Below are 14107 nucleotides of genomic sequence, written 5' to 3'. Positions count from 1 at the left end.
AGGGCTGGAACTCATGAACCTCGAGATCATGACCTGAGCCAAAGTTGGACACATAACCAACTGAGCCACCCGGGTGCCCCTATAGCATGATTTTCCATAGCAAATATAGAAACAACCTAACTGACCATCTAGAGGAGCCTGGTTGATTAAACTATGGCACATTCACCCAGTAAATTGCAATCAGCTTGAAAGCAAGAAAAAGATGGGGAAGATCTGTATAAACCAATCCAATATAAACTAATTGTTTTTTTTAATTTGTTCAAGTACTGATATTTCTGTATATAAAGATTTAGCATATATAATAGCTATTATGAAGAGTGAAAAAAGATTTTCCCCAGAAAAGAATATATTAAAACTAAGTTAAAATACATAAAGTAGTATTAGTATTCAACACAGTGTAAAATTTGACAAATCAAAGTTTACATGACCCAGTTGACCATGTGTGAAAATGCAAAGCAGGTATTAAAACTGATATTATGTCCAATATTTAAAACCAGTTTGTAATTGAGAGAACATCTAAATCCTTAATTAAAAAACACAAATGAAGTGAAAGCTTTAAACTGGTACACACTGTTCACACCTATATTTCAAGTTTGGAAATGCATATTTGCAAGCAGCAATACAAAAGTATTCATGAAGAATGCATAATCTCTGAAAATTATGAAAACATCTCTGCTACCAATACATTTCTAAATACAAAACTGACTACCATATTGTTACTTCTGTGTAGCAAGAGAAGTTCATTTTCAAAACAGATAAAATTCAGTCTTTAGGTGTGAATGGTATGAATGACAGTCTTTTTTTTTTTTTTTAATTCTTAAGTCGTTTGGGATCCTTAAGCATCCAAAACCTCAGATGGGAGGGTCCACAAAGGAACCAGCGTTGTCTTATGGCATCCAGTTAAGCCAGGGCTGGGAATGCCTCAGGGTCATCTACATCAGGAGCAGAAGCACTGGACTTGTCAGTTCTGCTGCCACGGTTTGGACGTCCACCATGCCCACGGCCACCTCGTCCTCCCCTGCCACCACGTCCCGGGCGGCCAAGGTCTCCAAAATTGATCTCCAGCTGAGACGTTATATCATTTGCTCCTTCCGGAAATGATGGTTCATTACCGAATCTTCAGCATGAGCCTCTTCACTCTTTGACTTATGAAGAACAAATTCCTTCTTCCGCTGCCCATCAACACCTTCATTTGGTTTTCGGATATTAAATTCTACTTTCGCCCGGTTCCTATTTTGAATAGCTTTCCACTCATCCAAAGTCATTTCTTTTGGACCCTCTTCCTTTACTTCTTCAACTTCATTCTCCTTATTTTCAGTGTCTGCAACTGGATGTTCTTCACCTTCAGGTGTTTCCTCGGTCACATTTGATTGATCCAAGTCAGTTAATTCATCTTTGACAGTTCCCCAATTGTGAGAGCGGCTACCTCCACGTTTGTCTTCGTGCTTCAGGCCAGATCTATCACTTCCACTATGCCTATCCAATTCACGTTTGCCACTCGAATCAAATCCATCTCCTCGGCCCATTCCACGTCCACGGCCTCCTCGACCTCTTCCAAGACCACCGCGGCCTCGGATAGGCCGATCAATAATAAGTCTATCAACTGAAAATTCTCCTCCTTCACCCTTTTCTTCAAGTGGCTTTTCAAATCGCCGTTCATGAGGTGGTCGCCTTTCTGATCTCCTATCAATTATTTTCCCTTCACCCTGCTGCTGTTGATCAGGTCTTCTTCCAACATGAATTATTCCTTCTTTCTTAAGCACCACGGGCGGCTGAGTCTCCTCTTTCTTGTCAACCACGCCGACACTGGGGGGCAGAGGATTCTTGCGGTCTTTCTGGGACTCTTTACGCAGCTGTTTGCCTGCCGCGTTAGAGTTGGTCTGGGCTGCGGCCTGAGCTGCGCTCTTGGCCCCGGGGGCACCCAACGCCGCCCCCGCCGGCTTCTTTTATCTTGTTCTCTGCTGCCTTTAACATCTAAAGGGGTCCGATTCGTCGTCAAATAACTGGTCGAATCGGTTGGTGACCACGCAGCCGAAGCCTTCCTGTAAGTGCCCAGGCATGATGGTGGCTCGGCGGCGCGTTCCTCCACGGATTGCGGTGGGCCACGCTGAGCCAAGAGCGTCTGCTTCAGCACTTCCCACAAGATCCAAAATAAATTGTTGAATGAAATCTAGGACGTTGTGAGAGTATACCTTGTCTGAAACATGTAATTATTTATCAGTATGTTAAATTTCTTTTTGATAAAGAACACAACAAAGATAAGTTGGAACAAGATGAAAAGAGTGTAATAAAGACAGTAGCTGAGGATGTAGTTTAGAGAAGAGAGGGATAGGAGTGACATCTCTGAGTACACATTTTTACAGGTTGACTTGAAATGTAAATGTGTCACATATTAAAAGAACAGCATTAAGTGAGAAAAGATTAACTGTATAGAGATAAATGCAGCTAACATTTTACAAATGCTAATTTTAAAGTTTAGAAGAAAACACAAAATAACCCAACTACTAATTCTATGCGTATCTATTGTGCATCCTGCATTCTGATCAAAATCCTTTAAGAGTCACAATAAAATAGTGAACTCAATTTAGTGAGTTTATTATTGTTAATGAAACTGGTAATTCTCAAACTATAGTCTGTTTGGAGAATAAAGAAAATGGATTTATGTATCTATGATTTAGGAAATGAGAGTTTTCATTGAAAAAAATATGAAGAAAAAGAAAAATTAGAAACAAACTCTAAACCATTAGATTTGAATTAGAGATTTCAGCATGAACTCGGGATTTTATTTTAGCTTTCATTTCTTTCCTTATCAATATGTAATTCTTTTAGTGAGAAATGTGCAGATCTTCCTTACTTCCTTGTGCATCTTACTATTCAATTTCCCCTCAGTATAGGCAACCATCATTCCGATTCAATAACCATAATTTAAGGTTGTCTGTTCTGGATCTTCAGATGAATTGAGTCATGCATATGTGTTCTTTTATGTCTGGCTTTTATATATTATGATGCCACTGAGAGATGCCTGTATTGTCTGTACAGAAGTTCATTCATTTTTACACAGTAGAGTTTCATCTTATTAATATGAAGATTCACCCATTCTTTTGGCAGGCACTAGGCTTTGCTTCCTCTGGCCAGAAAAATTCTGCTCTCTGGGGTTTCACACCCGTTGTGATTTGCAAAGTGCCCTTGGGCAGATAGCTCACTTCAGGCTTTTCCCTTGTTACACAGAATCATGAATGAATGCTTTTTGTTGTCCAGTTTAAATGCAGTTATGTCATATACATTGTCCAGTTTTATAGTTGTTTAAGGTAGAGGTTAAGTCCAATATCCGTTACTTGGCTGGAAATGCAACTGAATCAGAACTTTATATATATATCTGGTTCTGTCTATAGAAGAGGTCTAAGAGTAATGATATTCCAGCAGCAATGGGCAAGTTTGGTCCCGATGTCATGGTTTCTAAGTACTTTTCTTGGAAAAACAAACCAAAGCCTCATGGAGAGATCATTGATTCTAGGTGTGTAGCTGGGAGATAGGCAGTTCTGGAACAATTTTTTTGTGCCAAAAGCAAAGAGGTGCTCAGAGACTATTGAGGCATTCAAAAGGACACAGGATCATCCTTGAAAGGGTGCTTATGAAAGAAGTAGACTCAAAGGATATCCTTTCAGAAGGAAGTATATTTGAATTTGGACTGTGTATCATATGATATTATGGAACCAATTATGAATTGTACAATTGTCCACCTATTTCTTATTTATTGAACATGTAAATTGGAACAAGGTCTGTTCTAGGTCTTAGAGTACATGAATTAAAACGAAGATGGTAAGGTCCCTTTTATTGAGAGGTTTATCTTCTAGTAGGGGGAGATAAACAATATCAGGAAATAAATATATGTATGATATACTGTGGGAGGAGCTTTGTGGAGGAAAAGGGAGACAAAGGACAGGAGAAGGGAGGCCGTGTGGCAAGAAGTTGAGAGCAGTCTCTAGGAGTGGATCGTAGCCGATGGCAGCCAGTGAGAAAATGGGAGTGTTTAGCTCATCAGCACAAAGAGATGGATTCTAACAATATGCATGAGCTTGGAAGAGGACCCTGAGCCCTAGGTGAGAACCTCAGGACCAGCCAACACCCTCACTGCTGCCTGAGAGATGTGAGCAGAGAACCCAGCTAGGTAATGCCTGGCCTCCAACTGGGGGAACTGTGAGAAAAATCAGTGTGTGTATTAAGCTGCTAAATTTGTGGTAATTTGTTACACTGCATTATACCACCAATATAGGGAGATTGGGTCAGAGAAGGCTTCTTTATCAAGGGGAGATGTGAGCCAAAAGGTGAAGAGTGAATGGGGAGTTACTTCAGGATTTTGATCATTTGAGTGAAATGCTGAAGTAAACGTAAAAATTCTGGATTATATGTATAGAAATTAAGAAAAAACCCAACTCCTTCATAATTAAGGTATGAGGGAGTATTTGAACAGGTAAGAATTAAAATAATTTTCTCTTCAGAAATATAAAGGGATCATTATTCTCAGAGACAATATCTCAAAATACAGAAACCTTAGGTGAGAAGTCTCCTGAAAAGATAAAATCAAGGGTCTAGAAATATGCAGCAATAGATGCCAATGGAGGGTGGTGGTGGTGGTGGTGAAGGTGGGGATGTAGTGTCAAAAGCAGGAGATGTTGTTGTTGTTGTTTTATGTAATTAATTCTTAAATCACAACCTGGAAAGGAGCTACTTAGCAACTAATCAACCCATTCGTCAATAATTTGTCAATAACGAATTATAAAGTCTTTGCTGTATGTGCACATTCACTTGCACAAAGGGGATACCATAGATGTAAGAGCATGGGGTCTTCCTGAGCTTAAAATCAATTGGGCATGCAGCACCAGGGTGCCTCAATTGATTAAGCATCTGACCTTGGTTTTGGCTGAGGTCATATTCTTACAGGTCCCGAGTTCAAGTGCCGTTTCAGGTTCTGCACTGACAGTGTGGAGCTTGCTTGCCATTCTCTCTTTCTTGCTCGTGATTCTCTCTCTCCTGCTCCTTCTCTGCCCCAAACCCCACTCATGCTCTCACGCCAGTGTGTGTGGGCTGTCTCAAAACGAGTAACTAAACTTTAAAATAAAACAAAATCAATTGGGTAAAGAAACCATGCGGGGTAATGATTTACAAGATCACATGCAAATAAGACCTAACCTCTCATGTAGTGTGGCCACAGGTTGAGGAACGAACGCAGCGGAAAACAAGATAGACTGCAGGAACCAAGGAAGAGTTTATGGAGAAAGTATTAGTTGAAGTTGGTCTGTGAAGGATGTGGAAGAATTGAACTAATCAAAGGGAACTGGAAAGCATTATGGAAAGTAATTAACACTGTGACTAAGGAAACCCAGTATTCTGATAGTAGCAGCAGATTTAGAGAGAAAAGTAAGACCACTGGAGGATGTTGCTAACTTTCTTAATTTCTTTCTGTGTCAGCCATGATGTGGAGCGATTCTTCTCTTTTGATCCCCTTCCCAGTCTTCCATCTGAAAAACCAACAGCACCAATCTTACTTCATTCACAAGCACAAAAGTCTATCAGAAAGATCTTGTCCTAAATATACATGGACAAGTACCATGGATTCATATTAGTGAATGAATAAATGCATTCCTGAAAATTAGAAAATATGGAAAGTTTTAGTTTTTAAAAAGAGTGTTGAAGTTTAATATGATTCCTTACTAGACCTTAAGTTCTTCAAAGGAGTAGTTATGAGTGAGTATTTTCAGTATGCAGGACAGTGAGTATGGTTTTGCTAAATGGATTACTAAATGAATGATGAATTAATGAATGAATGGCAATCTGGTTTATTTAATCATGTATGATATTTAGCAGATGGTTGAATTTAAGGGGTGCATTCCCAACCCTCATTATTCTTTTCAAACCTTGCAAGGCTCACCCTGATTTCCTCACACCTGTCCACCTTCTCATGAAATATACTGTCTCCAGACCCAGCCATGTTCTAAAATGAAACACCACCATGTAGAGTCACAGCAAATGAAATCAATTGATTCATCATATTCTTAATGAGTGTTGGCAAACACCAAGACTGGCAGACAGATGGGATTCCACAGAGAAGGTACAGATGGACCAGTCAGCCCAGAAGGGAAGGTCTTGTTTCTTTGGAAAAGTAAATGTTTCGTTTTAATACAATTTTCATGGTTAGTAGTGTTGTAGTTATTTTCAAACCATGAAAATATCTACAGAAGTATGAGACTTATTACAAATAGCACCTTACCTTGTATCATTTCTTCTTGATCAGACTGCTAGAAGAGCGTTTAAAAAACAAAAAGGTAGCACCTTGCAAAGTTATCTGTACCTCAGTAGTAGTATTATACCTTAATTTAGAATTAAACAAATATTCCTGGCATAATGATCATGGAACAATTTTGCTATGCCATAGAGAGTTTTTCTGAGAAGATGTCTTCAAGTCAGACAACAAATATTTAAGATCTAGAGAGAGATTGGAAATTATTCCAGGATTAAGAAACACAATCTTTGATCATTTGATTATTTTCAGAAATATATAGTGTACAGTTAAAGGTGGTGATTGTAGAGAAATAATCTTTATTTGTGACCATAAACCCCCACAGAGGCTAAACCAATTGCCTAAGGATGCCCTGATCAAATGATGCATTTTATTTTAAATGTGTGAGTCTCATGAGCTGAAATGGAGTGTGCTAGCCCAAGTGCTACTGTTTTGCATTGTCTTTAATACTGTCTTGGGAAGCAGCAGAATCCAACTCTGTTTTGTAGAGTTAGCTCAATAAATATTTAATAGTACGATGTGCCACACATACTAATGGGTTAAGTATTTTAATTTTCTGCATTCCTGTGCGGCTTAGTCAACATTGCATATTAAAGAAAACTTTTTAAAGCTTCAACTTTGGTGAACATAGAAAAGTTCAAAAACTAACTTGAAACTGTCAATCAAATGGCACCCTCTCTCCTCTGGTAGATGAATTGTTTAAATGAGGTGATTAGTTCAATGGAATACATTTACTCATGTGAGGGCATACACTCTGAAACTGCCTCATTTGGGAGAACAGACTATTGAGAAAAGACTTTCACTTAGAACTTACTCAGAATGGAGGTAGAGTGATTCAGTTGCCATTGTAAGAGTTGAGTGTATTTGTATTTTTTGGACTATCTGCTTGTTTTAATTCAGGGCTCTTACTCCATCAAGGTTAGCTATAAAATGATTTATCATATATATTATTTATGAAATAATCTACTTTTCTAGCCAATCAAGTTCTGTCCTCTATGAATTCTGTGAAACACCCACTTCAAGCATAATTTCTATTACCTGAAGCCTTTCCATTAGGGGGCCAGCATAGAAACTCTACAAGTCAGGGGAAGGGCAAATAAAAATAGGATAGCTAGCGTGATTCTGACTGTGTTGCGGCTCAGGCCCAAAGCCAGTGGAACAGAAGTAAAGAGAAGATGGTGGTCAGAGTCAGGCACTGTGAATGCTTCTAACTGGCCAGCAACTATGCACACGACCTATTTTTATTCTGACCTTACTTGTTTTACATTGTTCCTTTATTCCAGTGTCCAATCTTCTTTTATTTTTATGTTATGTTATAATTTCTTTTATTTTTTTAACTTGAGAGAGAGAGAGAGAGAGAGAGAGAGAGAGAGAGAGAGAGCATGTAAACAGAGGAAAGGATCAGAGGGAAAAAGAGAGAGAGAGAATCTTAAGCAGGCTCAATACGAAGCAGAGAGTCGAACTTGGGGGCTTGATCCCACGACCCTAGGATTATGACCTGAGCTGCAATTGAGAGTTGAATGCTTGGGGCACCTGGGTGGCTCAGCTGGTTGAACATCCAACTTTAGCTCAGGTCATGATCTCACAGTTCATGGGGTCAAGCCCTCTGTTGGACTCTGTGCTCACAGCTCAGAGCCTGGAGCCTGCTTCAGATTCTGTGTCTCCCTTTCTCTCTGTGGTTTAGGACCACAGTTTTTTAGGCAAGAGTCTGGCACATGGGTTATCAATCCTATGTATGCATCAGAATCATATATGTGGCTTTAAAAATCACAGATATGATTTGATAAGTGTTAGGGAACTTCTTGTGTTTCTAAAACTCTGTGGATTCTAATTACTAACTAGGTAAGAGAAATCCCATTCAGAGAGATGTTTTACCATTTCAGCCTAATTGTCTATCATATTTTTATTAAACTAGAATAACATGGGTTTACATGTGAAACTTGGGCCAGGTAACAAAGTAATCTCTCATTTGCCAATAATAATAAATGTTTACTGTTTTGCTCCCTTGGTTACTCAGAAATTTATACTTTCACTCAAACTGGTTTATTACTTTATTTAGATAATTATGAGTGAGGCAAATAATTCAGTTCTGATGGAGGAGACACCAGAAAGGGTCCTAAGAGATGTATTCAGATCAGTTACAATAAACACAGTAAGGGCAGTGGTGGTGGTGATCTGGGCAGATGGAAGAAAACCCAAAAACTAAGCCAAGGAACACTGTTATTTTTCTAAATTTATCCAGAGCCATAACCAAAGTTAGAATAAATTATTCAAAGCCTGAAGAGAGGGGGGAAAAAAAGGAGTAAACATCTGTGGTTAGGATCCTTTGTGTTCAGGCATGCAGACATACATATAAAGCTTATTTGAGCTTTGCACAAATGACTGGCCACCTTAGATTTCCAAGTCCAAGAAAGAGACAGAAGCAAAATAGAAAAACAGATGTCCTTTGAATAATCTGCACAGATCTGCCTCTTCCCACCACCATTTCTTAGTTCCAGGACAGCATCTCTCCATTTACTTGTGTTAGTTTGGATTCAGGTTATAACATATGTGGCTAGTGCCAGTGGGACATAACAGCAGGCACCTGTTTTAGGTGACTTTTAACTGATTAGATTTCATCTATCTCTCAGAGCCCTACTCCTGAACTTCCAAGGTCACCGTTCCTGTTATGGACCCAATCCATACGTCTCCTAATGTGGTTGGAGACTGGAGATAGGAGAGCTAAAAAGTTGCAGTAAGTTTAAAAAGAAAAAAAAAAAAAAAGAAATCTCACGTGAATACAGGAATAGCCTATGTAAGACCTGGACATTTGTCTCTCTGGAAAAATGCTGAACAATATTGAACTATGTAGACATCCATTTCTGAAATTATAGAACATGTTTTATTATTTAAAGTGACATTCCTGGGCCCTCCAAATGTAGAATAAATGTACAATGGGAATTTATCCTTAATGGAGTCAGAGTGAATTCAGGTGAAAAAAGTTATTATATGATACTCTTTCAAAGAGACTTTCATTGAATTAAACTGTAGATGTATTTTCTTTGCCTAAAATTACATTTTCCTACAACCATGAAGAATATTAAATATTAATTTATAGTAAGTTTCACATTCCTCCTTATTCAAGCTGGTTTATTTCTTAAATTTTGGCAAAAAAGAAAGAGCTACTTAAAATGCACTACTAGCTGTGAATTTTCAAGGAATATTTCTAATGAAGAGAGAAGGACAATGAAATTGGCAATTAGTTTTAAATAAAGTCATTTAACCTATTATTCTGAAAAAGAAGTGACAGACTTTCCTAAGTTCAGAACAAAAAGAGAAAAAGCAAAACTATGAGCTTCAATTAAGTGAGGAAACAACAGATTATTTGTAATATTTATTTTTAGCTTCTATATTTTAGCAGCCTAGGATTTACATTGTTAAGTTACTAGGGATTCTGATATTGAAAGAAATTCTAGAATGAGAATTTAAAAAAATTGCTCTCATAAAGAACATGATTTTATTATCAGCTTTATTTGAAGATTTGATTATCCAGGAAAAAATAGGATTTATAAACAAATTTCTTATTACTAACCTCTATGTTCTAATTAATTATTTTTATCTATTTATTTATTGTTCTAATTGATTAGTTTTAGAAATGGTAAGCCAATTTTCCGTTTTCATCTTGAATTCTCATAACATGAAAATTAATGCTCCAAACTAGAGAGGGAAAAGTTTTGAAATCTTTGGTTCCTTCTAAAAAGTTACATTATGTAGTAGTTTCTATGAAAGAGTGGTGAGGCCATAAGAAGTAGATCATATGGAGATAATTTTTTATAACCAAACAATGGGACACATAAACTCTGGCTTCTTGGATGGAAGGCTGCTTTACTGTGGTTGGATCATGAGGTTCTAAACTTGACGTTATTTAACATGAATTGTTAATGAATAGGCTACCTAACTGAGAAATTTAATAAATATTGATCACTATTTTAAATAGTGTCACTATTTTCAAGGATTTGAAATATAATAAAACATTTAATTTACTTTCAAAACCTACTCAAATTCTTTTTAAATTATTATAATCTTTTTTATATCATTTCAGACTACTATAGTGCCAATAATAAGACATATAGTGACTTCTTTGCAGTTATTAATTATGTGACCATAGATTTAACTATAAGGAGTTGACTGAATAGTTTTATTTAATATATAGCTTGTCCATACAGTTTTCATCATATGGTATTTTCCCAAATGGACATAACTTATGTACTACTGTAGGATCATACAGGTGAAGGAATAGTTGGGTATTTCTCTAATCTTTGGACAGAAGAAAAATATTAAGTTGTATATACTTTATACTATAATAAGATACAAACTCCAGATGAGTTAAAGTGACATAACAAATAAAAAGATTAGGTTAGGCTAGGGGAGGTATTGTAAGCCAGAAAAAAGAAGACTGAGATACTGAACTCTGCAGTTATTTCTAATTTTGAGGGTAAGTATATTTTAAATGAGAATGCATTGCAACATGCACAAACAGAATTAATCAGTATTATACAATATACTTCTATAAAAAGAAAATAATATGTAGAAAGACAGAAAAGGAAAGAAAGAATCTAAAAGAATAATGGTAAAGTCTATGCACAGATAATTCACAGAAGAGATGCAAAATTCTGAGGTGCATATTAATTCCAATTACATTATTAGTGATCATGGAAAGGGAGATTAAAACAAAAATAGGCTACCAATTTTCATTTTTTAGGATGAGAAATCCTAGTGAGACCAATCTTTTACATTGTTGGTGGGAAGGTGAATAGATACTAGAATTTTGAAGGTCAACTTGATATTATCCAGCAAAGTAGAGCAAAAAATTACCTTTTGGAATATTCATGTAGCTAAAAGCAATGGCAGCTGCTGAGATAAGGGTCTCACAATATTCACTTCAAAAACCATGGAGGAAAACAAGGAGCAAAAATAAAGCCACACAAAACCATGCCTACAGCAAAACATGAAAACAGAGAACACAAACTTCAATTTAAGTATCAGTAAAGCAATAGAAAACACCAACTCACTAAGCTGATCTCTTAAATACCTTCTTATCCCATGACTTCATGGAAAGAAAAGGCAGGCCAAGGAAAAGTGATGAAAGTCAAAGTAGCCTAACACTGATCTAAAATCATTTCCAAAAGGTATAAGGATACCGTAAGTCTGAAAATATAAAAAGAATGCTCTGGCAGATTAGAGCCTTGTCTGTAAAAGAGACTTAAAACAACGTATTGATTCAAAGGAGAATTTTGAAATGCATAGCTTCCCTGGGAGAAAAATGGACAAAAAGAGACAGGAATTCTTTTGCTACTGGGAAACATTTTCACAAAATAGGGAGCAAAGCAAGGATACCAATATTTTTTTTTCTTTATTGTTCAACATGGTACTATCATTATCAGTCAATACAGTTAAATAAGTGAAATGAATTAAAGCATAAAAATGAGTAAAAAGTTAAAATATCTCTATTTTCAGATGGTATGAAGGTACGCTCAGAAAGCTCCAAATAATTAATGACAAAACTAGCTCTAACAATAAATTCAGAGAAATACCAGGGTATAAAATTACAATATAAAAGTCAATAGCCTTCATATATACAGACAAAAACCAGTTGGAGAACATAATGGTAAAGAAAACCATCGTTTGCAATAGCAATAAAAATATTAAACATTCATGATTAAGTCCAGTATAGAAGCACCTGGGTGGCTCAGTTGGTTGAGCATCTGACTCTTAATTTAGGCCTAGGTCATGATCCCAGGGTCATGGGATGGAGCTGCGCATCAGGCAGCTGATTGGGATTCTCCTATTCCTCTCTTTCTTTGTGCCCCTGCGCCTGCTCTCCCGACGCCCTATGCACACATGTGCTCTCTCTCTGTCAAAATTAACACCTAAAAAAAAAAAAACAGATTCTAGAAGAAAATCAGACTATCTGTAGTTGAAAATTTTTAAAAGCCCTCATGGCACCTAGGTGGCTCGGGTGGTTGGTCACCTAACTGGCTCAGGTCATGATCTCGCAGTTTGTGAGTTTGAGCCCTGGTTGGGAGTCTCTTTCTCTCCCTCCTTCTCTCTGCCTCTTTCTCACTTGCAGGCATTCTCTCTCTTTTTCTCTCTCTCTCTCCCTCTCTCTCAAAATAAATAGACTTTAAAAATCTAATAATTAAGACTACTTGAGATCCATCTAAATTAATGATAAACCATGTATTTATAGAAATTCAAGTTGAATTTTAAAAATGTTGCCTAGTAGGTTAATTTTTCCTTTTTTGGCTAAAAGTTTAAAAATAAAATAAAACAGATATATATATATATAAAATAAAACAGATATATATATATATATATATATATATATATATATATATATATATAGTGAAAATAATTTGCTGCTAACACTGGGTGCTGAATGTAAGTGATGAATCACCGAATTCTACAGCTGCAACTAATATTACAGTTTATGTTAGCTAACTGGAATATAAATTAAAGCTTGAAGTAAAAAAAGAAAAGAATTTACTGTTGACTTACCTTGAACCTGGTGACATTCTTCAATATTTTTCACTTCAATGATTTTACATAGCGAAAGTATTCAACAGCCTACTTCTTTTACAAAGGAACAACAGCAGAAGTCTTAACTACTATCTAAATGCACACATTTTAGTATAAATGAAATCAGATTAAACAGATGACTGACTCTACAGGTACAAAGGACTAGTAGCCATGCAAAGACGTACTTATAGTTCCTACTCTCAAAGAATTTGCAATCTAAATATAAAAGTCAGTGCATCACCAAAATGACCAGCCTGCATTCATAGTATTTTGTTCTTTAAAATATATTACTGTTATTTCCTGAGTCTGTGAAATACTTTAGAATACATTTTTGTGATATCACTCATTTTTCTAATTCTATAATGGGTCCTTGTAATTTAAAGATTTTTTTTTCCAGTTTCATTGTTATGAGTAGTACATAAAAAACTGCACGTAATGTATACAATTTGGTGATTTGGGGCTCATGTATTCAGTAGTGTTACTCTAGCGATAATCCAGGTAATAGGTATATGTATCACCTCCATAAGATTCCTTATATCTCCTCCCCCTTTTGGATGTGTGTGTTAAGATCACTTAACAGAAGATTTAATTTCTTAATGAATTTTAAAATGCATACTACTTATTGTCCACTATGTTGTACAACAGATCTTTAGAACTTACATTGCATAACTATAACTTAAACTCATGGAGAGACAGTTCCCATATCCCTTTCTCTATGCCCTCTAGTGACCACCATTCTATTATCTGCTCTGTACCTCCAACTATTTCAGGTGCCTCACTTACAAGGAAACATGCAATATTTGTTCTTCTGATACTTGCTTATTTCACTTAGCATAATGTCATCCAGGTCCATTCATGTTGTAGTAATAGTGGGATTTTCTTCGTTTTAAAAGCTGAATGATATTCTATTTATGTATATGTCATTTTTTATTTTTTTTAATTTTATTTTTTTGTAACTTTATTTTTTTTTAGAATATAACACTATTTTTTAACATATGCAATTATTTTCCGTCATTTACAATACAGTAGTTACAATGACACTCCAAACAGAAAAGCAAAGTAAAAAATCAGAACCCCAACTTCTATTTCATGTAATTAGACTTATACAGAAATTAGAAGGTTAAGTAACAACTAGTTAATCACCTAATTTCACAGCTATCTGAAGTGGCGATCATTATATAGCAGCTTATCTATGATACATTCAAGATACATGATACAATTTATTACTTGCCCATAAGCTACAACACAGCC

At 36.2% G+C, this 14107-nt stretch overlaps 1 pseudogene; it reads right to left on the bottom strand.

Moving 5' to 3' along the window:
* Nucleotides 1-554: 554 nt before the first annotated feature.
* LOC115286521 lies at nt 555-2090 on the bottom strand (annotated as a pseudogene).
* Nucleotides 2091-14107: the final 12017 nt, after the last annotated feature.

Source organism: Suricata suricatta, chromosome 3 (assembly GCF_006229205.1).
Source record: "Suricata suricatta isolate VVHF042 chromosome 3, meerkat_22Aug2017_6uvM2_HiC, whole genome shotgun sequence".
NCBI classification, from domain to species: Eukaryota; Metazoa; Chordata; class Mammalia; order Carnivora; family Herpestidae; genus Suricata; species Suricata suricatta.
The sequence above is the reverse complement of the archived record's forward strand: the minus strand, read 5'-3'. Positions and strand labels throughout refer to the sequence as shown.